This window comes from Pleurodeles waltl, chromosome 3_1 (genome assembly GCF_031143425.1).
Source record: "Pleurodeles waltl isolate 20211129_DDA chromosome 3_1, aPleWal1.hap1.20221129, whole genome shotgun sequence".
Classification (NCBI taxonomy): Eukaryota; Metazoa; Chordata; class Amphibia; order Caudata; family Salamandridae; genus Pleurodeles; species Pleurodeles waltl.
In genome coordinates this window covers 1,675,971,851-1,675,999,571 of record NC_090440.1, presented here as the reverse complement: position 1 = coordinate 1,675,999,571, position 27,721 = coordinate 1,675,971,851, and the positions used below count along the sequence as shown (strand labels likewise).

The window sequence follows — 27,721 nt, the reverse complement described above, 5'->3', positions numbered from 1 at the left end:
GTGACTGTTTACAATCCGGAGTTTATTTTTCCCCTCTTTTTTTTACTCTCACTGGTCAGCCCACACAAACCCCACTCAAAATAGATTCCTACGGCATTATATACCAAGAATGTGCCTTGTGCACAGTTGTTCAACTGTAAAGCACTCTATAATGTGGACAAGCGCAGCTGCGCTATTCAAGTAGGTAAAATGTTAACGATGATGATAATAATAATAAACCCTCTAGTAAGTAGTACATTTGTGAAATGCTCCTCTAATATTTTTTAAACTAATTTGGGGACTGTACTTCTACTGGTAAGCTAAGTTTCTGCAGGGACTCAATGCCTAAAATCAGAGCAAAAGAAATTTATTCATGGCTTTCGCCAAATGTCTTTTTCCAGGGAAACTTACAATTCTTTGCCAGAAATCACCAGGAAAAAATACTTAGTTCATTTAAATGTTGTCATGTGGCTAGGAAAAAAAAAAAAAAAAAACCTTCCTACCCCTAATATCCAGCAAGATTGTCACACAAATGCTCTCACTTTGAAGTCAGAGAAAGAAAAGTACACAAGCACCCTTGGAAGACGGCACCTGATATTAGACCTCGGTCTTTGAATGCACAGAAAATGTTTCACGATAAGAACAAGATTTAATTAAAGGCCTATTAACAGAAAAAAAGTTTGTGGAAGAATACAGAAAACATGGTTTAGGCAAAGGAAGGGACAAACTGAACCTCGAGTGCCTAAAAGAAATAAACCCAACAAATAGAAAGCCAGAAAGAGTGAGTTACAAACCACAAAGTCAATAGTAATCAATGAGCGGAATACATTCCTAGGTCAACTTTCAGAAACTCCCAAAAATGTCTTTAGCAAACTAGACAGCTGCGCTGTCTGGTAGGCTGCAAACTAACAAGAAGAACAATATGGCCTTACTAGGAATATGCAAAATCATTGAATAGGTGTATGTAATTTACACTGGTACAGACGGTGCACTGCTCATAGGTGCAGGCAGTTTCGTGAACAGTAAAATATTAAATATGTCCCAGATTTATAAACGTAGACAGTTCAGCATAGATTTTGTTTTCTGTGTTAGATTGAATTAACATTGGGCAATACCTGACACAGGGTCGACTCCCTAATTTCAGTGAGTCTTAACAGGACAAAACATGCCATCTGGAAAAATACTCACAGGATAATAGGTAGAGAAGGCAATCCCTGCAACTAACAGGCAAAATAAACAAGCATTCACAAAAGCCAACATGTCTCACCTATGCAAGCCTTATGGCTTTGTCATGATTTTTTTAACCATTTTGGACAGCAGTGCAGCTGCTATGCAGCATGGCTAAAAGAAAATAAAGGTGTTAGGACGCGGCTGTGTCATACTGCTATTTTTCTCTTTACTTTCAGACATGTTTCACAGCAGACAAGCTGTGCAACATGACTATTCAAACATTGACAAAGTCAACAGATCTCAAATAGATGAGACCTACTGGCTTTACCAAAGCTTTTTTTTTTTTTTGCAGGGCAGGAGGCAAACAAGGGAGGAAGGGTGAGTCACGGAGGGGTAGACGGAACACAGAGGGTAGGGGAGGGTGTTGGCAGGCAATAACAATGGAGGGAAGTACAGTGAGGGAGACATGCAACAACACAATGAGGGAGGGAGCGACACAGAGGAGGAAGAGGTATACAACAGAGACTCAGGTGGGGGTGCCTAACAAGTGGGGTGTGTGGTGGTGGAGGATATCAATATGATTTTATGAACCGGGCAGCACTGGCTGCTTCACATCACTTTTCAGGTCAAAATTGAAGAGACAGGACAGGGAAGCGTGGGAGAAGAAGGAGGGATGGGATGAGAAGAAACAGTAGGGGTGGGATGAGTTAAATAAACAAGAAAAAAGCACAAGCGCTTTGTGGGGAGAAGCAGGCAGGCAGAGTGGGGGGGTGAATAGTACCTCAATCACGTCTGGAGCAGCGGACAGGCGTGAATTAACTTGAATCAATCTGCTCCACAGAAATGATCAGAAATGACGCTGTGGCTGCACTGGCCAAATAAAGAGGCTGAAAAGAAGAGTGACGGTGCAGCCAACAAATGGTAAAGCAATGGGCGGGCTCCGAGACCTTTTTTGTATACAATAGTGTCTTACAAGCAAGGCACATGATCTCGCAGGACCTTCTCTTAAAATAAAAAAAAAACACTGAACATAGAAAAAAAGATTGTGGGACATTTTCACAATGACTTTTCCCTCTGACAAGAGACAATTGCACAGGTTCGGCTCTGCGACTGTAACTGAAGTAAATAGAGGTAAAAACACTTGGGCCATTGCAAGACAAACTGCACTGTGATTTGAGGAACCAACTTCCTGGAGTGGCACATCAAAGCTACTCTACCTCTGCATTACAAAGATGTACATACATACCAGGACAAAGTCATCCAGCAGCCCTGCCACGCACCACGCATCAGGGGATATACTAATGCATTTTAGTGCTATTTTCTGCATCACCACACTAAAATGCATATGTCACGCATTAATAAAGCTTCTCAGGGACCATGTGCTAACAAAAAGCAGTCTATGTTGGGAACTTTCTGTGCAGTGCTTTGTCTGCCCATGTAATTTAACAGTTAACATCCTCCTGCTGCAGGCTTTAGGCTTATGTGATACTAGCGAGTCATTGCTGTGGTCACCCAGCTGTCTTAAACTGCAGTTTGATACACTTGTTTCTGCACAAAAAAAACTCAACAAATAAAAAGAAGCGTTGGATTCTAGAATGACTCGTGTGGATCAGGTGTCTTCTGTTGTTTTCTCGGGCTGGCTAGCGCTGCAAAGCATTGCTCCTGCCCACCAACGATGTGCACCAGTGGGATTGTTTCAAAAGAGGGTGTGAAGAGGAAAGTGGTGAGGTATAGGATATGCAGATTGCCAAGAGATGTTGTGTAGAGGGTCAGTGTTACATTGGTGTAAGAAGACCCCAGAATGTCTTGAAATATGTGTGTCCCTGAAAGGCTAATCTGTCTGAAGTAAAATTTTTGGCATGTGACCTCATAAGCAGCCCCACCACACTGTCAGATACGCCCCTCTTTCCTGGTTAGTGACCTTCCTTTTCAGGGGTTTCTCAGCAGTTATAATTACTTTTGAGAACTTCTCTTTGCTCAAAAACAAGTAAAATCTGATACTCCTCACTGTATAGGGACTTAATTGCTTCATTTTACTCACAAGAAAGTGCTACTCGAAGTGTCACGCATTTGGCACTACAATGTCACTCATAAGTACATTGAAAGCATAGAAATGTCACACATAAGCATTTTTAGAACTTGCAGCTATGGCCCTGGACTGAACAAACTGCTGTATGCATAAGAAGAATATCCGCCTTCAAAAAAGGGGAGTTAACCATCCCCAACAAACTTTTCCACACGTTTATCTTAGAAACAATTTGGTGTAAGCGAAGTGAAGCAATACACGTGGCGGTTATCCCCTGCCTGACGATCAGCCCAAGCGCAGTGACAGATTGATGCATCGGCGCTGCCTCATTTCCACCCCCCCCCCCCCCCCCCCCCCGGCACAGCAATCATGCTCACTACGTCAGGGCAGGAATGGAAATCAGCAGCAACTCTACCCTCAAGTGGATTGCTTCCTTAATGGTCGAGTTCGCAGTGGGTCAATTTATAGACTCAGTGCCAAAAACAGAACAATGTGAGGTAAAAAAAAAAAAGAATAGCAAACTAAAATTATACAAAATTTTTACACGTTACATAGACCCTGGCGCATGTATCCTATCTGTGAATTCCGAGACAGCCATGAACCCATACAAATTACATTTCTTTCAAGGCGAAGGATTATAATGTGGATATTTTCGACTCATTACACAGGGAAGCAACCCAAGCATGCACACTAGACCAATGAAATACACAAAGACTGCTTCAATTACTCAAACGAGATGCTGCCAGTTAATTCTACAGGAAATTACTGATATCTACAAAAAACTGCTTGTAGGAAGAGAAGATAATTACATGACACCGTAGGTCGGAGAAAATTGCACATTCAAGTTGAGACTTTGGCTCCACCTAGTGGTTGGAGATAGACATCATGTTCTTAAAGGCAAATGTCTATAGGTTTATGGCACGACCGGAGTCTTCCGTTTTAGTTCCTGACTTTCTTTTGAATTAATAATAGCCAGATCCAATAGAAACAAGATTTTGGCAATGCCGCCATTAGGTGTGGATTATAAATGGAAATGCATCTTCAGTCACTTATGAGTTCAGGTACTCAATAAGTCATCATACAAGCACTCGTCACTCATACACTCATTCATCCACCAACTAATTATTTCATGCATCTGCTTACACATCCACAATCAAACAGACACAAACTCAACAAGCATCTGCAAGATAGTTTAAAAGAATAAAAGTAAAGTGAGCGCCCTGATAAAACTGACTGGACAGCTGCAGCACATTTACAGGTAAAGAATAAGGAGAGAAATGAAAAGGGACCTATTACATTTGAAAATGGGCCTGAGTTCTTGGTCAATGGCACTCTATTCCAAGCCTCTTCCATTCGCTAGGGGACACGTCAAGGTTGCCCCCTCACTCCCATCTTGTTCACTCTGGCAGTGGAACCGCTGGCGCAATTAGTCAGTAGCGACAAAGGGATTAAGATGGGACAGCGACCATGAGGACCGCATAGCACTCTATGCAGATTATGTTCTCCTTTACCTGGCCAACCTGGCAGTCAGTGGCACATGTAGCCTTCATCTACTGAGATGTTTCGAAGATGTCTCTGGGCTCTGAATGAACCCTCTAAAGTCCGTGCTAGTGCCTTTGTCCTTATCTCGTGCCCGCTTTGATTAGCAAGACACAGTACCCATCAGGTGACTAAGCTTCAAATACCTGGGTATCTTGATGGGGCTTCTGCCCAACCTGGCCTGGTCCCTAAATTTGAGCCTGCTGACACAACCAGTGACTGTAGACATGTTGAAATGGCGCTCCCTTCCCCTGAATGTACTAGGTCGCATAGGTCTTTTTAAAATTATGGTCCTCCCAAGGTTTTTGTATATTTTTCAGAAGTTATCATTTCCATTGCCACGCTCCTGGTTACACACTTTGGATAATACTATCACAGGTTTCCTCTGGCAGGGCACTAGACATTGCATAGCACTGCAGTGTTCCCAGAGAGGGTCTCTATGATGGGGGTTTGGGCATGGCAAATCTCTGTATTATTTGGTGACCCAGTTGCTGCCTATATATGACTGGTTATCAAGAGGGTGGTCGGATCCAGCGTATGTATTAGAATTGAACATGTTGACCTTCTCTCCAATACTTGACATACTCTATGGCTCGCTGATTCCCCTGGACATTGCCCCGGGGACGAGGATGGTGTTCTTGGCCTGGAGAGCGGCCTTGTGACACACTCGATGAATGGTTCGCCTGACCAAACAGACTCCCCTTTGGAGGGGTACATAGCTGCGAGAAGCAGCAGCCCTCCGGAGATTCACAAAATGGGATAAGTTGGGAATATCGCAACTAGGTGACATCTGGGAGGGCACACATATGTGTTCCATTCAAGAGCTGCAAGGAGCCTACCACCTTCCACACACACAATTTTATAAGTATCTCCAGCTTCGCCATGCTCTCCAGGCACATATTACTGACATTAATCCAATACCGGAACATAGCCTGCTGGAGGCTAAACTATTGATGGGGGGGATGGGCAAAGGAGGAGTGTCCAAAATATATAAAATGCTGATTAACAACGCACCACGGGAACTGAACCAGGTTAAAGTAAGGTGGGAACAATGGCTATGCCCGCTGGAGGAAGAAGACTGGTGGGGTGCGCATTGATGGCTCCGAGGACTATTACTATGTCATCCCGCCTAAGAATAATACAATCATATCCCTGACCCACCGGGCTATACTGAGTCGGGATTCTCCCAACCCTGCCTGTCCTAGATGTGAAACAGCCCCTGCTGACTTTGATATGAACATGTCCATCTATCCAGCGCTACTGGGTCACTGCACTGTAGGAACTTACCGAGATTCTGGACTGGGAGGTCCCACTGTCTGAGTTGATGGTGCTTTTGGGTGTCATGGAAGGTGTGGGGGGCACGAGAATGGAGCGTACCATTCTGGGTACTACATTCATGGTGGCCAAAAGAGGCATTGCAGCGGGCTGGAAAATGCTATGCCCCCAACACTCAATGGAGGAAGGGGGTGGACTGGTGTGCGCGGCAGGAGAAACCAGTTTACAAAGTGAGGAGCTGCCCTCGGAAGCATGCCAACATGTGGGGGAAATGGTTGGCAGCATATTGTAAATTTAAAAGGGGTGAGCCCCAGCCGCCACCACTGTCACATGTATATGACTCTGCTGGATATGGTTGTTGGAATCTTAATGTGGTTTACGCGACTGTTGATACTCTTGATATCCGTGTGTCGTTATTCTGCTGTGTACATTGACGTAAATCAATAAAAACAGTTTATCATAAATTTTAAAATGGACAACTAAATGACTGGCTTGCTGGCCTAGGCACTTTAGCACACTCACTTGATCAGCCAATCATACAAGCAATCCTACAAAATTCAGTAGCAGAAATGGGCTAATCCATTGCCCCATACAATGTGTCGTTATGGAGAGAGGCAGAGTGTGAAACTCAAGCCTAAAAGAGCATACTGACCCAAATACCCTTTTGAAATCTTGCTTTCATGCTCCTCCATGTAATGGATTATAAAAAGCCTTAAATTGTTACATTTTACAAACTTGTCCACACTCTCTGTAATGCAAGTTGTGCTTGCAGCATTTCCCTAGACTGCCCTTCCCAACAGTAAATGTTTTACATTATTAAATCATATATACAAGTTTCGACAACGTATACTTACGGATCTAAACCTTGCCACAGCGGCTGATAATCCTCTTTCATAAAAAGGCAGCCAAACAGTGGTGCTTCTGAGGGTCGGACGTACTTATCCAGTGTACAAAATAAATATGAAAACTTGTTGTGGTTGACGCCAAACAATAGACCTGGGCGTCGGGTAACAGAAATACTGCACCCCCAGAACCTAAGGAACACGGTGCTTTGTGTGCATAATCAAATACAACAGTACAAGAAAGGCCCTTTGGTCCATTTCGGCCTCTGTCCAGCACTTGTCCATTTTACATCTCCAACAGTGATGTCTGAGGCACAGGACTGTGATCAGCATGTACACACACTCCGTCTCTGGCACAGAGGCGGGAGACCACGGACAGTGGAGTATCTGCCGTCAGGATCATGGCTGCTGAGCAGCCTGCTCATTGACTTGTCAGCAGTCAGTCTTTGGGCCACCACAGGCGGACGTTTTTCTTCAGCAGTTGCAGCCCTTTGACCGGTGCAGATGGATGCTTTTCTCCAGCATTTGAGGCCTTGAGAACTGATTAAGGCATATGTTCATTTTCTGCAGTTGCAGCCCTGGAGGCCAAAGCAGCAACTACTCTCGGGTGGGTGCCTCAGGTAGCAGCGGCAGCCCTACTGGGTCCTTGTGGCTGATGGCAGGAATGCCGTGATACACAATAAGTGAATACTTCTTAACATGGTTCATGTTGACAGCTGCAACAGAAGGCCGAGGTCCAGCAGACTTTGGGCCAGGATCCGCATTGCTCCCTCTTCAGCAGTCAGGTATTTCTGGGTGTCCCAAAGCCCGGGAACATGTTGGGCATCTCTTCCTGGATTATCTCTCCCACTTCAGACATCTAGACGTTAAGGCAGAGCTCACCTTGTCTAGGAAATTGCAGACCTCAGGTGCACTCCCCACACCAATGGGAGACTTGCGGCCATAAAAACACCAGCCCTGGCCACACTGCAGTTCTCCAAGTACTCTAGGGAGTACTCCCTCTCTTGGGCATGAAGGCCGTGGAACTAGAACAAAGTTGGGTGGTTTGGATCCCACTTTTATACACATGTTCCAAACAGAGATGGGTCTCAGGATTTAGAAAAGGTTTGGTTGGTGCTTTTTCAAATAATTACTAAGTTGCTCTCCCTACTTAGCCTTGGTGTATAGTGACTGTTCTCGTAGCAGAACATAACGGGGTTGGCTCCAAGCAGACGTGTCCATATATGTGCTACACCCAGAAACACAAACTCAACAGCCACATGGAATGTCAGTACAAGGTTCCGGGTTTTAAGTCACAGTGGAACTTACATGAGAGGTGTCGGTCTACCACAGTCTCACTGACAGAAAAAAAGGTCTGTTCCACTTAATTCACAAAATATGTTTTTGCTGCCACCACAACTTTATGTGATATACCCAGGGCAAAGACATCAAGGACAGTAGTTTACTGTCTAATCTGAGGGCGCACTTGGTGTGCCACTCCATGACACAGGACAGGCCCTGGACCGCCCATTGTCCGGGACAGGCCTGGGCCTCAGCACACATCAGATTAGGGTGACACACATACCTGTTTACCATGCTGCGGACATTCCAGTCCCAACAAATGTTATGTTCTATGAAACTGTCAAAACTTTAGCAAACCAGCCATTCCTAAAATGGTAGGTATGTGATGCTGCCTCGATTCTTACACTCTCTGCAACACCTCATGAACAATGACATTGCAACATCACGTTTAAAGCACATCTTTACACCTTACATACCTAACCTCCTATATAGGCCACATTACACCCAACACCTTCATAACCTCTCACTCAAAAGGGAGCCACAGACCTAAATTTAACTGTGGCACTTCATGACCTCGTCAAGGGTACTGAAGCCTTATATAAATGTTACAATACAAACCAATGCAGGCAGACTACAACTATTTCTGACAACTTCTTTTAGTTCCATACTTCTGAGGAATTTAGAGTGCAAATCTAAACTTTAACCTCACAAATTCATTTAATAAAGACATTTCACTAACAAACAATACACGTGTTAGCAGATGAGGAGCAGAGTTACAGAGCTAATATCCATTTATTTATCAACAATTTAGTCTGAATATGTTTACATGGCAATGCCTTTTGAAACAAAGCGCATCACTGGCCATGTAATTCTGATCCATTCCTCCTACATTCACTAGAGGAACGGGGGCAAGAAAGTATTAATCTCCCAGGTTTAACAAGAAAGATTTTAGAACCTGGTTCTCAAGGAGACATTGTAGAACTAACATTCAGTACAGTTCCCCGCAAAGGTCGCTGAGAAGATAGTTAACGCTCAACTGTTTAGAAGAAAACAACATTCTCAACGCCTCCCAGTCTGGATTCCGCAAGAACCACAGCACTGAGACCGCCCTCATCGCCTGCACAGATGACATCAGGACCAGAGTGGACAAGGGCGAGACCTCTTAACCTTCAGAAAGCACCTTAAAACATGGCTTTTTAAGCAGTAACCGGCAGGCCCCCGTCCCTCTCCCCCCACAGCGCCTTGAGACCCTAACGGGTGAGTAGTGCACTTAAGAAATTATTTCATTGATTGATTGATTGATTGATTGAATTAACTGAAGACATATACAATATGCCCTTGTTTCAATTTTTATCCTGTTGATAGCAATGCACAAACACACGCAGAGACTGTGCAGAGACATCTAAGGATGAATAAAGAGACTACTATCTCTTCCCACAGAAAAATAGAACCAACAAGATATTCACAGCTCATTAAAGATAAAGATCTACATTTCTCAGCCTGACAAATACCTTGCCTCAAAGACATAAAATGCATTCCCCATGGGGCTCAAAAGTGGACACAGCATTCGGAAAATCACAAGCACCAAAAGTGGGACTGGATTCAAAAACTTTAACCATACAAACAACTAAATTAGAACAACTTGCTGAAACTCCTCCCCATACTTGCGCGATGTCAATAAAACCTAGTCTATTGTCAACAATGCATCATACAACAGAACAGGTCTACACTTCTTCCAATCAATACCCAATGCAATACAGAGATCCCTGTTCAATATGAACTAGGCCAACAGAGTGCTAAAATGGCTGTGCGCTTGTGTTAATCACTTACCTACTCTATGGTTGTGTTCATCATCATTTCTATACATTATCTAAGCAGGACATTAATTCTCAATTTTACACAATTATTCATTATTAAGAGGTTATTATAAACCAGTTATATCCCTGTTGTAAACTGGAAGCACTGGGCCATAAAACGTGCCTCGAGGCATGGTTCTGACAACTCAAGACCTCCAATTATTTGATCCCAATGCACATAATCATACAGCAGTAACACTCTAAAGCTCAGTATCAAACAAATTGCAGCTCAGTATCCCACATTAATAAAGCAGCAATGTCACTACGGATGGTAGTATCATTTTGAAATGTGTAAGTATAATCTGTTATGATAAACTTACACTGTTCACAAGTTGGCAATCTACTCTGTGTAACCATTTATATCCTTTCACGGGGAGTGTTCACTAAAGCCAAATACACAAAACATTATAAATTAAGATTATTAACGCTGTTCTACATCATGGATTTACGACTAAAATAAATCTGCTATATATTTGCTGATTTGTTGAGGCATTTTAAAGATTACTTTAGATATTATAATGTCACAAATTTGACTTTAGAAATCTAGATGGAAAAGGAAAGAGGGTGCTTACTAATATGCATTTTGCTGTTTAATATATTATAGCCTTAAAAATCTATAACTGTAGAGCCCAACATAGATAATGAACATGGTCATATATTTCTAAATTAGGATTCAATTACAATGTAATTTAAATACAAAATACAACAGTATAAAGGATCAGGTTAGATAAATAAATTAAATATATTCACAAATATATTTAAAGGTTGGAGTTCAGTTTTCATTTTAATTATAAAGTAACAATATATTTAAACGTTTGTGTCACAGCAGTAAATAAAATGATTTATAAATGACATTTTAAGGTTGCAGTTAATTTATGGATAGTAAAAAAAAAAATACACTAAAAGGAAAGGGGTTACATTCACAATTATCCAAAAATAATTAGGAATAAAGATAGATGTATTGTAGGGAGGAGGTTGTTGTAATAGTGAGTGAGATTGAGGTAAAATGAATGCAAAACGTAACACATTACTGTAGTAGTGGTAGATTTAGTTGTAGGAGAATGTAGCGGTGGTCATCTTAATAACATATGGCTCTGGATTGAGCAGTAAAGACAACCTGACTATAATCCACACCTACAGGGAGTTTTGACTTGTAGTACAGAACGAGGTGTAAAGATTTGGGACTGGATCTTACATGAATGATGGTTAAATCTCTTGGGAGTACTGTCAAATTCCAGACATGTGGTGCACTTGGTACCTGGCAAGGGCAGAGACCACTGGGTAGTGTGGTTTTTTCCACTCTAGCATCTGGTGCCTTTAGAGGTTAAGCTGATACCATCTTATTGTAATGAACTTTAAAAATACACTCTCACTGACTGCTGTCAAACAACGAGGAACATTATAATATTATAGCACAAAGATAAATGTTTTCAAATTTTTATGGATTTCCTTGTGATTAAAATTTACAGCTACCGTCTTAGATTAATCCCTAATGTGATTACTTGGACTCCAAGTCAACTTAACAACTACACTCATTTTCTTGTAGAAGGCTGGCTGAACTAATCTATCTGCGGAAACCCATGGTGTTTTCATTGGTTGAAGACTTTTCATATTTTTCATGCTAAGTGGGAGTTTCTGATCCATGAAAAATGTGTGTGTGATACACAGTCCCATGAATGTAATTCTCCTATGAACGAGATACCAATGCAGCGTAGCCAAAGCTGTGGTCTTAAACAGGACTGCAAGCCACAGATTAGCTTGCAACATAAGCTGTGAATTGCACAAAAATCATTTACAGTGCACAGTAAACCTGAACAAGAACACCGCTTTTACTTTCCTGTTAACATGAGTGCCCATCAATCAGTCACAGATGAAGGACGTTGTCAAAACTTTTCTAGCTATAGATCTAAGATACATAAGTTTAGACTTTTACCTACCATTAAAATCTCAGAGTTTAGAAGGAGAACATTATCAGTAAGTACAATTCCTCTAATGTAGGCTTATTAAAATATGGTTTTGTTGTAACAAAATGTGTGCATCTCAGCCTGAAGGAGCAGATCAATCTAGCTGAACGACAAAGATGTATATTGAAAAATAAGAGTAGAGCAGCGCGCCTTGAGGAATGCAGCATTTCGGTGCAGTCACCAAAGACTGATATTGTTTTTTTATAACAATGTTCTGCTCTTTCTATTAAGTCAGGTCATCCAGTAAATCAATTGCTTTAGATTTCTTGGCTATTGTGAAGGACACTAAAGTCCTTGCAAATTTACCCTCTGTGCCTCTACTTTTTTTCAAAGCTACAGCATCACTTCATTAAAAAGAGACGCTGACCATGACCCTAATTAAAAACATCTGATAACCATAACCCAATATCTCTGCTGCCATTATCTTCGTAATTCTTAGAAAAGAAAACCAACAGTGATTTTTTTTCTTTATTACCTGAAATCAATTTGTTTGTCCAAGTAAAATCGGAGTTTCATCTACTATAAAGGATGAAAATTACTCTTTCGGCAGATGATCTCAGGCAGATCACTGACTAGTGCAGCAGAGCCATAATGTTCATTTTAGATCTTAACAGAGCCTTTGATACTGTCCCTCAGGGCGTCATCATTAACTGTCTTAATCAAGTCAGCATTTGTGCCAACACTTTCATCAGGTTCACTTTCTGTCTTCTGGCGTGGGCCCAGAATCTTCCACCATTTCATGCTTTTAAACCTTCTCCTTGAGCTCTTCCACAAAGAACCTCTTTTAGTCCTTCACTTTTCAATCTCTATATTTCTCCGCTTGCATCTTTGATTGGTTCAGTCAGCTTTTTCTACCAACTCTTATGCAAACCCTAGTCGCTTTCAAAGCTTAACTGCATGCAGTCCATCTTGTTGTTGTGCTTGGCCCTCACAAGTTGCTTTTTTAAAGAAATCAAACTGCCTTAAAATCAATGGTGATAAAACTGACACTAACTTGTGGTGTCCAAACATATCATTTTCAAGACCTTACATGTGTGTCATTGTGCTTTATCACACAGAGGCCACTGGCATCTTTAACAGCATGTTAGCTTTCATTGTCCACATTGGCTTCTGCATTCAGTCAATGCAAGTCTTCTGACAGTTCTTATGATCAGGAGGACCGTTCCTAAAAGTCTCTTCTTTCCCTTCTTAGAGCCTGCACTTTGGAACGTGCTTTCAATGCTTTCTCAGCCAGGAAAGTAATGAAGACCTGGTTGTTTCCCATTCTTCATTAGGATTTTTGGTTCTGGCTATCCTGGTGCAGCGCTAGGCTAACAGTGCACTTTACATAGCTCATTCCTTCATTCATTCACCTTGAGTTTGGAGATATATCAGGAACCGGATTAGACCCTGTCCTGGATCACAACATTGCACTCATGTTGCAGAAGACGGTCATGAGACAGCCTGCCAATATTTGTAAGTTCCTTTTATTCCGTTTCTGTGTTTAGCAATTGGCCTTTGCATTCTGATGTAGGAAGAATAGGAATACATCACATACAAACAAACATAAGTTCCCAAATCCCAATACAAACATTTTAGGCTAGATAGTTGTAAACCAATGTAAGTAGTGAAAGGCTTAATACATGACATGTTAAAAAAGACAGACTGTGGGATCAATAGAAAAGGCAGGTCATATTTAGGACAAACAAACACTTATTATTTAGGAAACTTATACACATGCTGCATTGTTAAGTTAGCTGTGCTGAAACACATAAGAGGCCCAAGCCACATTAGAATGAGAGTTTTTCTTTAAAGCTGCACCAACTGTTGCTTTCAAAATGTTCACTTAACATGAACAGGGTGGAACAGAAGGGTGTATCCTTCCTTAGCACAGGTGTCCTAAAAACCACAAGTCATTCATATCGTGTTAAGGGGAACTGTGTAAAGGGTCAGATAAGTATTTGCAAGGGAGGGCTACCATGAGCAGCACGCAACATATAATCTCTTGTTGTGCAGAAAGATAGATATGGTGAATGACGTCAGTGTAACTTGCCCACCCATGAGGCCAACAAGTTCAAGTGCTTCTTTCCAGAGGCACCTCATTACCTTATCTGTACTGCTTGTAGTTGCTTATGTAAATGCTGAACTCTTGACCACAGTTTTTTGTGGTTTTTACAGTATAAATGCTACTGGTGTTTGAACCAGAACTTGGAACTTCAGTCATGGCCTCTATGTGAGACTGCCTGTTGTTCCCAGCTGAAAATCGATTAAACTTATATTATTGTGTCAAAATGATTTGTTTTATTTTATTAACAGATTTCCCTCTAACATATTGGCGAGCCAGATAGGAGCTCTACTTTGATCTCACCAACTGCTGGACTGGGGGCCCTGCCTGTCTCCACGAGGTGATTTGTGCACATTTTAAAGAGGTAAGGGAGATGCCTACATTTATGTAAAAATCTCTGATTTCGTGGGGACAGATGGGTCTCGGTGGAAGGTAGTGAGGTGGACAAAGTACGAGGTCTGTTCCTTTTATTTTATAAAGACATTTACAATTTTGACACTGTAATATATGTAATTTTTGTGTTTGCATGCAAGATTGTGTATGAATTGAGATAATATTAAGGGATCCCGGTGGTAAGTCCGGAAGATACAAGGAGCTTGACTAAGTAAGTCAAAAGTGGTCAGGAGTAGTGTTGGACTTGGGGGCTGAGCAATCAGTGTATGTTTTAAAGAACACTCATGTCAACCTAACCCAGATATTAAATCTGGAAGTCACTTTTTTGTTGAAAATAGTGAAAAGTTGTCCCCTCTATGAATCCAGAGGGAAGTGACCAGTAGTATTTTGTTTGCCCTAGTATGAAATTAAGAATTACTGTGTATGTATATTAAAATTTACTGTGTATGTTTATGCATGTATAGACAGAAATGTGGCCACATAATAATGTCAATATATAAGTTTGTTATTTAGTGTATAATTTAGGAATAAGTATCAGACCTCCTATTCTTATGAAGGTTAAGTTATAATAGTATACTCAAAAGTAAAGTAATTGACTGGATTGGGCAGGTCCCAAAAAGTCAACTAATTAATTCCAGATCCCTGAATTAATTATAAATGTTTATAACAGTCAGGCTGTCGCCCTCTGCAACAGAACTGACCTTAGTAGATCAGCAATATCAATACCATAGAATCATTTTTTAAGTCAGAAGTTTATGAATGCCTAGGTATTTATAGTATATCACCTCTAGGCCTAAAAACAACCTACATTGACATAAGAGAAATGCCTATTAGACAATTATAAAAACATATTCAAAGAACTAATACAAGGACATTATCCTCCAAGTTAAAAGTAGTGTACTAGCCTCATGAACCCCATAACAAATATTGACACTACTATTATCCCCATTATGAAACTATAGAGCCTTAATATTGGAGGCTAGATGAATTATCAAATAGTATAGACTGGGACATACACATATATATTGAAGGTATACAAATAGAAGGAGAAATATCAGCTACTATACATACAAATATATTTAACTACCTTTCATATAGATGTGAACAGGATCTTCACATAATTAGAATAAAAGAGTTTATTTTGAAATATACAAAACCTGTTGCAGTTGTCTTTCCAAGAGAAAGGCACTCATTTGAAGGCCTCTAAAAATAAATACATTTTGTTTTAAGTTTTTCATGTGTGACACTGGAGCTACCTTGTGACCAGAAAGTGAATATATTGAAGTTACTGCAATTTTTCAGTGGAACCATGGGCAACAGTCATGTGAATTCCCTGCAATAATAACAGACTCATATTTAGCATTAGACCTCCCACTGTATGCATTTATTGGGGACCTCCCAGTGTGGAATTTAGGATATGAGTAATTAATAAACATGTATATAGATCACAATAACATTATTGTTTGTTGTGTCAGGCAAACAAACCACTTAGGCCACACATAAATGCACCTACCCTATTTATCTATATATAAATGAACAAAGTCTTTCAGAGATTAGGGATATATATATATATATCTGATGTTCACCTTCACAGCCTAATAATAGTTTATGTGAAGTCTGGAAATACCATAGGAAGTAAATAGAAGCCCATTTAGAGTGTAAAACATATAGTACAAAATATTAAGTTCACTAAACAGACATGGGGTCTCCTTTAGAACACATGGTTAAAGTGTTCTCTTGAGACAAGGACAGGATAGGAAAATACTGTAAGGAATGGCACAAAGCAACATTAAAACTTGCACATGTATGGCCCAAAGTGGGCACATCTGATAATACAATAATAGAACACATGGCCACCTTCCTAGAGAGATTTAAAGGGAAATAAACTAGAGAAAAGGAAGATCACACTAGACCTATGGAGGGTCTTTTGTGAAACAAATATGAATGAGTCAAATACAAAGCCTCAGACCCTCCCATCGGCTCCTCCACCCCCCCATCAAGATGTGCAATTAAGGTTAGCAGTGCAAAGGTACAGGGCATGTATACGTTGCAACCTGGTGCCCCACATTCATTACCCACCTCTTCACATCCCCCTGCTGTGGGATATACAGACCCAGAGTATAGCCCACCATTAGAATCTTTTTCTAAACAGAGAATATGTTCACCCATCTCCATGTCCTCAAATGGCCAGTACACCACAGGAAATGTCAGGTGGGGACAGTACTAAGTACATAGGGACTGTAGATGCTACATTTACACTTAATTTAGAGGACGAGATGTCCCCCACTGGAAAAAATAAAGGTATACCTAATGAGGGATCAAGAGAGGCACAGAGAATGGATGGGGCTAGAAAAAAGGAAGGTGTTTTGAAAAAAAAAAAAAACGAGTACCAATATTAAAAATAAGACAAGAAGGTTAGCTTTCACACCAGAAAGTTCTCCCACAGAGTACTGGAGGTTCATGTACCCAGGAGCAGAAGAGAATAGTGTAGGCAAGGGGATCACAGAGCAGGAAGATGGACGGGTAGACAAAAGAGCGACTTTGGAAAAGGAGGAAGGGCCCCTGAGGCAGTCAAGGGCCCTCACTAGGGCACAAATGATTGAACAAGAAGGACTAGATGACACAGTCTCCACACACAGCAGCTTAGGTGAAAAAGATCTGGATTTAGAAAAATCTTACAAAGGATCAGAGGGGGCATTAGATGACATCACTGAACATGTTAAAAGAATGTCCCTTTTTGAGGACCATAACAAGGAACAGTCACAATATGCCTGTGAGGGAGAAGAAAACAATAAGACAGGACAGACTTTACAAAAGGAGCCCAGAGAATTACAGATTAGTATTTGATGGGGTGAATGCACGCCCATATGAGAGAAAGGGAACATTTGATAAGGCAGCAAAAATGACACTGAGGAAAGACATGGCACATGCATTCCCTGTATGCCCTGGCAATAATTTGACACCCAATTAAATAGTAGCTCAGTATGAAAATAGTTGGTATAATGTTGTCCCTTTTACTGACAACCTAGCAGGTTGGACAGAAGGATTGGCATCACAGATGACACCATGGCTGCGAGAGGGTTCCTTTAAACCCCGAGACATGGCTAATGCAGAAATGTGCATTTTTCAGGGTGCAGGGGATCCTTATTGGGATTATCCCTATATGCAGAAAAGTTTAAGGGTGTGGCAGAGATATGCTTGTAAGTATGACTCTTGTCACCATACTGGCAATAGGACTACAGTCCTGTCACAACTGCCCTTGATATTCAAGGGCCCAGGGGCGCCTCAATATATACCATGGCCCCAGATGGACAAAGAAAATCTTTAAAACAATTGCCACAACTTGCTGAGGGTGCTGGGAAATGGATAGAATCTCTGGAGAAACATACTGCAGGGATTACTCTTGCAATAGGGGACATTAAGAGTTTACTAAGTTCCCTTATAGGAGATGACACAGACACACTGTTCACAAAGGCAGGAGTAAAGGATGTGACATTGACCAACCCAAAATGTGATGGGGAACCCTTTAATAGAGTAAGGGGAATTGTTTGGAAACAACTGAGGAAAATGTATCCAGACAGGCCAGACATTGGGTCCCTTATGGCACAAGCAATGCAGCCAAATGAGGACCCACACCAATTCCTTAGCAGAATGAAGGAAAAATGGATACAGGAAGTGGGGGAGAGTTGGGATGTCACTGGACAGAATGCAATACTATTTTTCAATGTAGTGAAAAAGCGTCTGCCAGCTGAAGTGCAGGATCAATTAGATAATATAGTTGCCTTAGAGGCCAAACCATGGACAGAGATACAAGCACACATAATACATTTTTGTAAGAAGAGACAAGAAAAGGAAAAGAGAGAGAAAGATAAAATAGAGAAAGCAGCAGCTAAATTGGTCCAGCAGAAACTAGCCAAGAAAACAGAGGAAGGAATTGCCACTGTAATGGCCAGGTGATGACGGCTGTCCTCACCCAAAAGTATCCTTTAGGCCACAAACCAGTTGCATATTTTAGTGGCCTACTTGATTCTGTCATGAAAAGTAATTACCCTTGTGAACAAGCACTAGCCACAGCAGCCTTTGTAGTAGAGAAAAGTGCTCCCATTGTCATGGGTGCACCCTTGACCCTGTATGCTGAACCTGCTGTGTTTGCAATAATTCAGAAAGCTAAAACAACATTAACAACAAGGAGAGTATCAGGCTATGAGATAATATTATCACTAACATCCTTAAAGGTGGTTAAATGCCACACAGTCAATCCTGCTACCTTCTTTGCACACCCCATTTCAGACACTGATGATGATGCCCATGATTGTGCCACATATTCTCCAGATGAGTGTAGCCAAGCAACAGAAGACCCCATTCCAGGTAGTGTTGTATATTTTGTGGATGAAACTTCCACAATAGATCAGGACACAGGAGTAAGACATACAAGTGCTGCAGTGGTCAGAGCGATGCAGCACAACTCTTCAGACACACTGCAGATAACTGAACAGATAACTTTACCATCTCAATATTCAGCCCAGGCTTCTGAATTAGTAGCTTTAGGGGCAGCCCTCAAACAAGGGCAAGGAGAAACAATAACAGCATACTCTGATTCAGCCTATGTCACTACAACAGTGCATTCCAGCATTATGTGGTGGAATAGATGGGGATTTCTCAAGTATGATGGAAGCACTGTCATGCACCGAACCCTTTTAGAGGACTTGATACAAGCTTTAACACTGCCACATGCAGTTGCAGTAGTGAAATGCGCAGTCCACACTAATGCTCAGATTTTGTGTCCCATGGAAATGTCCTGGCTGATTGGGCAGCCAAAGATGCAGCAACACACCCTCTTAGTGACACACATACCACAGTTTTGTTAGATAGTGAAACATTGACATCTTCAGACCCTTTGAATGCATCCAGACATTACACAGAGACAGCTCATCTGCATATAAGAGAGATACAAGAAAATGCACCAGAACATGAGAAACAGTTGTGGGAAGCCAGAGGATGCACACAGACAGGAACAGATTTAATATACAGACAAATATCAACAGGGAAGCCTGTCATGCCCCAAGCATTGCTACTGATAGCTCTAAACCAGCTACATCTTCCTTCACATACTGCTAAAGACAATATGTCCCTCCAAATACGTCAGGATTGGTTTGTCACTTACTTACATGAGATTATTATAATGTACACACACACCTGCACAGTGTGCCAGCAGTATTCACCAAATCCAACCTCTAAGGTAATAGCTTCTACAATACCTCGCCCACAAGGTCCCTTTAAGGAACTGCACATTGACTACATTGATATGATTGACAGATGCAATCATTATCGCTATCTTATAGTTGTAGTCTGCCCATTCTCAAGGTGGATTGAAGCAGGACCTTGTGTTCACAATAATGCCAAGTCTGCTAACCCTCTTTGCTTTGAGAAATACCCCAGGATCAGAGCACTATTTGACTCCTCATCAAATAGTGACAGGTAGAACAATGAGCACATTTGTGCCACCAACCAGACATAAATTGGAGACTGAGAGTGCACCTGAGGTTGTACAAACTGAAATGAATGAATACATGTCTGAGCTAACCAAAGTTGCAAAGTTCTTTTCTAAACAGGTTACACGTGCAGCCAAGAAGCGCGCCAACGCATCTCCTGCAAAGGATCATCAAACACCATTACCTTTGGGAACTTTAGTATATATTTGCAATTTTGTCAGAAAATGGAAGAACTGCAAATTTAATGGACCCTTCCCAGTGCCATCCATCCCTTTGGACAACGAGCAGGAAAAAGAGGGGGGAGAACAGGAGAAGCAACCGGAGTAATGCCTCCCTCTAAAGCCTCAATTTTAGACAATTCTTCTTTTAAGTTATGTATTTTATGTTTGTTTTTCCTCCTCGTTGCACTGATTTTGCTGCGTTTAGCCCTTGGATATTTTAATTTTTTTTGATCCTATATCAATTATTACACGCATGCGTAGAACTGTTGATAATGATACTGACCATCACCCTCGCCATATTGCTTTGTTTGACAATGTGTGGTATCAGCACATGCACAGTATAGGCACATCCACATCCAACACCAGTTGTTATGTATGCTCTCTCATCCCCCATGCTGCTGGAGTAGATAAATTGCATCTCCCTAAAAAGGTATCCCCAAACATTACACATTGTCTCCTGCACCTATTTTTATGCAGAATGAGAGCACAGCTACAGCCAACTCACGTTAGTCCTGTTACTGCACGAGCTAAACCCCTGCTTCCTGATTGCGCAGGCAGGCCAGTTCTTAGTATCACAAGATCAGTATTTGCCCATGACAAATGGTACCAAGACAAAAGGTCCACTAAGCTTTAATAAGATAATAGGCCAGTGTCAGGAAATATGGGATGCGAACATACAGAGATATACATGGACAGGGACTACCATACAACCTAGAATAGCAATGAAATTAACACCGTTTTCTCTTTGTTTCAGAGGGAATGGGACAATAAAGGTGGGGAGTAACCTCAACTGCAACATCACCACCTACAACGCTGATATGCAGGGCGGCACCTCCAGCCTGATGGATCACTACTGGATGTGTGGGGCCCGGCTCCACATGCAACTACCCCCGAACTGGAATGGCCTCTGCTCCCTAGTGACTTTGCACATCCCCTCCCTGGTGATACCAGGTGTGGACATCTCTCAGTTACATGACCATCCCATGAGCCATCCAACAACCTTGCTTCACCATTATCGGACAAAACGAGCTGCTGAGTTTCTTGGTACTGAAGTGTGGAAAGACGTTCCACAGGAACTTAGACTATTTAATGATGCCCAAATCTTTTTTGGTAGCATCCTACTATTTATTCAGGTGAAGGCAACTGCACGCTGGCTGCAGATCACGCACTTTGAATTGATGAAGACCATAAATGCAATTGAAGATGGGTTCAATGCTATCAAGGAAGAACTTCGAGCCCTTAGGCTGATGTTAACGCAACACAGATATGTATTTGATTTAATGACGGCAATGGATGGAGGGGTGTGTAAGAAGATTGGATCTTTATGTGCCGGCCAATGATGCGGACAATGGGACATTAACTCAGGCCATTCAGACATTGCATGATCTACAAAAGAAAATGATCGATGAGGGGGGTGCCCCTGATGGGGGGTTCGAGGGCTGGATCGAATGGGTGCCGTCCTGGATGTCGGGGTTGTTCAAGGCCTTGTTGCCTTTGATTGTTCTGTTGCTTTTGATGTGTCTTATTTTTCAGGTAATAATAGCATGTTGCAAAAGGTTGACAGCTAAATTGGGAGGGACAGAGTAGTGGGTATGTGACGATTCCCCTAGTTTCATTAGTAGATGGGAAGGTAGGAAAAGTAGTTGAATAATCAACTAGAGGGAGGAATGATGTAGGAAGAATAGGAATACATCACATACAAACAAACATAAGTTCCCAAATCCCAATACAAACATTTTAGGCTAGATAGTTGTAAACCAATGTAAGTAGTGAAAGGCTTAATACATGACATGTTAAAAAAGACAGACTGTGGGATCAATAGAAAAGGCAGGTCATATTTAGGACAAACAAACACTTATTATTTAGGAAACTTATACACATGCTGCATTGTTAAGTTAGCTGTGCTGAAACACATAAGAGGCCCAAGCCACATTAGAATGAGAGTTTTTCTTTAAAGCTGCACCAACTGTTGCTTTCAAAATGTTCACTTAACATGAACAGGGTGGAACAGAAGGGTGTATCCTTCCTTAGCACAGGTGTCCTAAAAACCACAAGTCATTCATATCGTGTTAAGGGGAACTGTGTAAAGGGTCAGATAAGTATTTGCAAGGGAGGGCTACCATGAGCAGCACGCAACATATAATCTCTTGTTGTGCAGAAAGATAGATATGGTGAATGACGTCAGTGTAACTTGCCCACCCATGAGGCCAACAAGTTCAAGTGCTTCTTTCCAGAGGCACCTCATTACCTTATCTGTACTGCTTGTAGTTGCTTATGTAAATGCTGAACTCTTGACCACAGTTTTTTGTGGTTTTTACAGTATAAATGCTACTGGTGTTTGAACCAGAACTTGGAACTTCAGTCATGGCCTCTATGTGAGCCTGCCTGTTGTTCCCAGCTGAAAATCGATTAAACTTATATTATTGTGTCAAAATGATTTGTTTTATTTTATTAACAGATTTCCCTCTAACAATTCAAAGGTTAAAATAAAAGGGAACAGCGCATCAACAATGAGCTAATGCAAAAAGGTGATTAAAATAATTTCCTTCATTAACCAATGAAGTGATTTGTGGCACATATAGCAAAAGGAAATGTTAATCTGAAAAGTCCATAGATTACAACATAGCTAAGGGCCTCGGAATGTGTAATGCATTTCAAGTTTTCATGTTTTTTTTTTTTTATGAATGCGCGTTTGTGAAAACATTTTTCATTTTATCCCACTTCAAATAAAGAGATAAAATATGAGGTGTCAAAAAGGTCACAAATAGAGAACAAAAAGGAAAATAAAAGGCCAAATCGATCGATAGGGCCCGAGGACAAAATGAACAGTGGATACCTTGGAGAAGATATTGCTGCCACTACTTTTATAATAATCTATATCGTGCCAAAACTGCAACGGCGTAGTCAGAAATTGGATATTTGCCTTGTCGAGCTGCAAGTCCACTGTACTACTGTACGGAAAGGTTTTCCTGTCTGGCTTCCAGGCAAACACCAGATAGATTCTTAGGCCCCCATCACGATTTTGTCGTTGCCTGGTGCAATATTTATAGCACCCAACAAAATTTGACTCTGCTGAGCTTGAATATCGGGTGTGATAAATACCACCCAAATACAAATGTTCCCAGAAAATGGGGAATAGCACGCAGATTTTGGTGAGTACTGCACTAAAATCTGCAGTCCCAGTAGTTACCGGGCAGTTCTCCCCAATACACATCGTTTGGTTTGGTTTTACCTGCCTAAATTTATCCAGGATGCATTTTTAGGGCCGAGAGCACAACACTCCATCCCTGTTGTAATGTCTCTTTGGGCTTTTAACCACGCCAATGCCACGCCTGTCACGTTCATTGGATCGTGGGCTTACCTTTTAGAATCCGCTTGCTTCTATTAGTGAAAGGCATTCATACGTCATGCCTTTTACGGTGTTTAGCCCACCCACACAGCACCGGTAAACTACTGAAAACATACGAGCCTCCATGTTTTCAGCCTGGTTTCTGCACTACTTTATCTTTTTATTTTCCATGCAGTGCGTAATAGCTCTAACTCGAGCAAATGCGAGACTCATTGCATTAAAAATGCTTGTTTTATTATGATACCAGTAACCTGGCCAGATGAAACCTAGGAACCACCACCAGCTTACGACTGGCAGAACAAAGGGTCCTGGTGGGGACATACCAGTGAAATTTGAATCTGATTGGACCTCGATTATAAAGGGCCTTGTGTGCAATGCACAAGGACTTAAAAATAATTATTTTTCTCACAGAAAGCCAGTGCAAATTCGACAGTTCTGCTTAAACAGACTGGTGTTTGGGATCATCAAGGATAAGCCGGGAAGCTGCATTTTATATCATTCGAAGTTTAATCAAGGAGGTTTTCTTGATGTTAAGATAGAGAGCATTACAGTAGTCAAGCCGTGATGAGATCAAGCCCAAGACTGTTTTATGGACTGAGATTGGGATGCATAGAAATATTTCCTTAAACACCTAATGAAGTTCACACAAGGAGACTGTACTACCGACCTGTAGGTCAAAAGAATGATGATGATCAAATATCACCCTGAGAATTTTTGCAAAGATGACAGGAGCAGGGGGAGAGTTCAACACCTCTGGCCACCAATTGTCGTTCCAAACAGAAGTATAGCAGTCAACTATGATACCCTCTGTCTTATCAGTATTTAGCTTTAAGCAATTGTCCTTCATCCAACTACAAATCGCCCCCATACAGTGTTTAAAATTAATGGCTACCGAATGCACACCCTCCGTGATGCTGGAAAAGAGAGTCTTACAAGTGATTACCTGTGATGTAACCATAGGGATACAAGTCTGGATGATGGATGAATGCATGGGTATGAGCGAACAGATGAAAGCATCACTACGAGTGGATGGCTAAATGCATGGGCTTTGTGAATGGATGACAGAATGGATGTGAGACATGAGTGTGGATGAGTGAAGTAATGCATGTGTGGGTAGATGGAGTTTGTGTGTTGGAGATCAAGGGATTTGTGTGTCAATGGGTAGATGGATTCATGTTTGTCTGGGTCATGTCCAAGGATAGACCTGTGTCTCTCATTCTTTCCGCTCTCCCACACTCAGGGACAGTGACAGATATCCTTTTAGGCCACTGTGACTATAGTTCCATTACTTTTCAGAGTCATTACTTTGACAATAACAACAGATGACGACCTGAACATAGTGTACACCATCACCTTCAGTACTAATCCTTACATGCAGATTGTGCAGATGTGACTGGTGAGCAGAAAGACAAGTTTCCTTCACATGCAGCATGCAAGTCAGTTGTGGGAAATGACAAGGAAAGGGTTTCAATGTACTGTCTCAGTGAACAAAACAACCCTCCTACCAGTTTAGGCAAGCACGCACCAGATGCTAGTCTCTTTCTCTCAAGTACCAATTTCTAACAGCCAGTCAGTCAGCCTCAGTCAATGAAGAAAGGTGGTGAATACCTAGGTAAGTTAAATGTTGCCCGGTTACTCTCCATGTCTAGCCTAAACCCAGCTCTCTTCTGCTGCTTTCATGTCCACTCCAGTACCGACTTGTCAATGAGGCTTTTGGCAGCCATTCTGCACCATAGATGAGTTGCATCATGCAGCTCTCCTCCTCCTTCAGGGCGTATTAAGGTCATGTGGAACAATGTCATGTGGCTGGGCTTCACTCAAATCCTCCCACCCCCAATGGGAAAATGTCTTGGAGAGTGGAGCTACTGCAGAAGCAGGCCCATGCCAGGACCAGGAAAGGAGGGAGAGGTATACAGATTGAGAGTGGGAAAGGGAAGGATAAAGAGAGATTGCGAGAAGGAAAGTGAGTGAGAGGAAGGGCAGGGAGTGTATGTATGTTCAATCTGTCTGTCTGGTATACGGAGGGTTACGGGCCTGAGAACACTGACGCGCATGTGAGAATAAATAGTGGCACATCACAGGGGTAAGAAGGAAAGAGGAAAATCATGTAATGGCTGACATATGGGGAGCAGAGGCACACCATAGAAAAACAGATAAGAGGGAATGTGGCTATAATGGAATGACTTGCAGGAGAAAAGGAGCACATATTTGTGTTTCGATTGTTATCTGTAGAACACATGTTCACCTCAAACAGAGCATTGACACAAAAGACATCAAAATATGTGAATTAGTAGGCGTTTGAATGTTTTGGTCAAGTGTGGGGCGAGTGTAGGGATTGATGGAGAAGTGTGAAAGGATGGAGAGAGGAAATATTTGGATGGATGCGTCAATGTGTAAAAGTAGGTGGATGAATGAATGCACACATATACAGACACAAGACATAGATGGCAAGTGGGGGAAATGGGGATATAATGGCCTGGCTGGCTGACATATGGGATAACACAGACGAGTAGTGTGGCATGGCTAACTGCATGTAAGGAAACAGGCACATTGTAGCATTATTTTTTGATGGTAAAACACCTAAAATATTGTTTGATTAGCAGTCGCTGAAATTGGCATTTAATGGCATGCACTGTCAAAGGGAAAAGGGTACATAAAGCCAAGGCTGGAAGGTGGGAATTGTCTTTTGAAACCATCAGGGATGCCACTTGAGGATGAACTATGCTACAGAAGTGTTGCCTGAGGCACCTGCCACAAGAAGGCTTATCTAAAAGCAGTATGGTAATGACTGGTACAAACATGATTAAACAATATTTGGAAGCAAATTGAACGTATTTTCAGAAAATACAAGGCAGCTGTTTGCATACAAACCCGTAGTGTTTTTTTAAGAAAATGAGAAGTTTATCTAAAAGGACAACATTTTCCCTAAACATTTAAGCTCATGCCAGAAGGTACAATTAATCCATTTCCTATAAGCTGGCTGTTTTGAGGAAAACTAAGCATTCACAAAGTATTTCAATGTAATGTGCGAGTGATAAGTCACAATCTTGGTCACTTCGGTTACTGAACACTCATTACTTATTTAGTGGCATAATTCCTTTGGTCGAAAAAGCCGCTATATATATATATGGAGTGGCATTTGTTTCATGACTCTTAAGTGGGACATTTTATGACACATCGTTCCTTTTACAACCTAATTATCACTATGTATAACTGTTATCTGAGGTCAGACCCCGTAAGATCGGTGTAAACCAGTTCTTTAGTGTGAACCTGTAAAATTGGTACAAGCTAAGGGATAGCTCTACTTTCAAACTGTGAAATCTGTGATATTTATCAACTCTACACATTCACTTTCAAGTAGATTCTCAATCCTAACATATGACACATTACCTTCTTATAACCGGCCGAATGGGGAAATAGAAGTGGAGGACATAGCTGAAGGTAAATGTGTTCTACAACAGGAATCCTATCAAAAAGGCACAACTATATTATCTGGAGTTCGCCTTCTATCAAACTTCTTTGGAAAGCTGCCTGTAAAATGCACTGTTTGGTGCTATTTCTCCCCAAATGTCCCAGTGATCAATACACCCCTTTCCCAAGGTCTGGTTCACACTATATATCATGATACAGTGGCATATTTCAAAGGTGCATCTTCAGATTACATAGGTTATTAGCTACTCCATTTGGAAAATTGTGCAGAAAATGGACAGTTTTGTCTATTTTTTAAAGCTCACTTACTCCACTTGGTACAATTTGGGCCTGGTATTTACAGACACCTTTTTGAAAGTCAAATAGTCTCCATGGATTTCCCTCATGTTGCACATCTACTTTCTTCTTGCACTAACTGACGTTACAAAGCAGAAATATAGTATAAAAGTGCATCTGATTACTGATACATCAGACTTAACTTGGGATCACCCATAATACGTGGACAGCAGTATTAGCAAAATTCCTGCACTGGCACATTGTTTCTAGTATTTGGGCAAAAGGGTTGTCCATGGCAATATTCTGTCCAAGCAATGAAGGTAATTTTTGACATAAGGGGCGCCCATAGGACACTTAAAAAAACAGAATTGGGTTAACTCCTGGGTACAGTCATGTTTCTTTATTCTGGTACACCATGAAAGCACTTGAATAGTTAGTGAGTGTTTTTTCAGAGCCTATGGCTTTTTCAGCAAATTTATGTGAAAACTGCACATTAAAAAGCACTATGGAGCTCATGTTTTTTTTCAAAATGTTCTCAGGGGAGAGAAATCCCCACCCTAAGACCTCCCCTAAAAGACAACAGAC

General features: G+C 41.4%; 1 protein-coding gene across 1 annotated transcript in view; it reads right to left on the bottom strand.

The window, feature by feature from the left end:
- The window catches only part of AGPS (alkylglycerone phosphate synthase), a 605,536-nt gene that overhangs the window by 457,086 nt on the left and 120,729 nt on the right, over positions 1–27,721 (bottom strand). The window lies entirely within an intron of this gene.